Below are 1,472 nucleotides of genomic sequence, written 5' to 3'. Positions count from 1 at the left end.
TGAATAAATAAAAACCATTGGTTTCAAGTTTTGGTTTTTTATTTTTTTGGTTGGTTTCAAGTTTTAACAGTATTTTAACATTTTAATCATATGTTTAAACTTAGGATATAAAATATAAAAAATATTATAAATAAAAATTATAATTAAGATATTTTTGCTTTAGATTATGGTCAATTGAAGGAACGAAAAGAGAGACGACAGGGAAAAATCATTAAGATGTGTTAAGAGGAGCTATATATTCAAAAACCAGCACCAAAGGAACAAAGAGAAGGACACAGAGTTGGACACGGGGGAGGGAATGTGACTGGTGGCAGGATTGTAATTTTGAATGATAATCAATGTGATGTTTTTGTAGGTTATATTCGTTGTAATTTTTTGACCTGTAAAATGTGTAAAATGATACCGACCTCAGAGGATTATTAGGAAAATTAAATAACTAATGCCATTAAGATGCTTATCATGGTACTAGGCACAAAGAAAGTTTTAAATAAGTGATGACTATTATTATTATACGTGAATAGGAAAGTAAAAATAAATCACTTGAAAGTAGAACAAAACTTTCACTGCTTAATACCTTTAGTTTTGTAGATGTTTTGGATAGTGTATCCAAAGTCTAAAACATGATTGCCTTTTATTCTTTTTTTTTTTTTTCATGGTTACCTTTCTTACAACTCTCTATATTAAATACACATTAGGAATATACATATCATGGTTTGTGGCAATTTGGCCAGGGCCAGGTTCGAACCTGCCATCCTTGATATATGGAGTCAGTGCCCTACTCACTGAGCCACAGGCACCACCCTGTATCATGGTTTGAAGTTTGCCAATTTCTTTTGAATAAGTTGAGTGGAGCTCATTAAAAATTCTATTTAAGCTATAGCTCTTTTAGAATTTGTCTGGGAGGTTTTCTGGTCCTCACTGGAAGACCCCTCTCGCATAAAAAAAAAATCAATTTAAAAAGATGGAAATAAACATTAAACAAAAGCAAAGTGGGAATATATATGCCACTCCATATATTAGAATATATTCAGCATGTATTAGAATATATTCGGCATATATTAGAATATCAGTTCTTAACAGTTGCCCTGAAGGTGAGAATGAAACATCATGGATGTTTTATTCCTAGGAAATCAAAACAACTTTTTTCATGTTTAACTGAGAGAAATTATGGAACAATTAGGTAAAACAGCCTTTATTCATGTTTGCAATTCAGTAATTCAAATTTACGTTGTATTTACTAATTTGAACAATTGTTTTTGGTAGTGTCAAGTGAAATGGTATATTCAGTTTTTACCCATTTCTATAGATCTAAATTAAGTAAAGGTACTACAACACAGTATTGAATCTGAACTTTAATTTGATCTTCCTGTCGCAAAATAAGTAGGATAGAACCTAAGGTTCACAAAAAAGAAAAAACAAACAAACAAACAAACAAAAAAAAACAGAAAGAAAGAAAAGAAATGCCACCAAGT

At 30.6% G+C, this 1,472-nt stretch overlaps 1 non-coding gene across 1 annotated transcript; it reads left to right on the top strand.

Annotated features, from left to right (window-relative positions):
• Positions 1–869: 869 nt before the first annotated feature.
• Positions 870–931, top strand: LOC128566174 (U7 small nuclear RNA). Its single transcript, XR_008374464.1, has one exon. It is a non-coding gene; the product is annotated as a U7 small nuclear RNA (small nuclear RNA).
• Positions 932–1,472: the final 541 nt, after the last annotated feature.

This window comes from Nycticebus coucang, chromosome 14, assembly GCF_027406575.1.
Source record: "Nycticebus coucang isolate mNycCou1 chromosome 14, mNycCou1.pri, whole genome shotgun sequence".
Lineage (NCBI taxonomy): Eukaryota > Metazoa > Chordata > Mammalia > Primates > Lorisidae > Nycticebus > Nycticebus coucang.
This window is presented reverse-complemented; position numbering and strand designations above follow the sequence as displayed.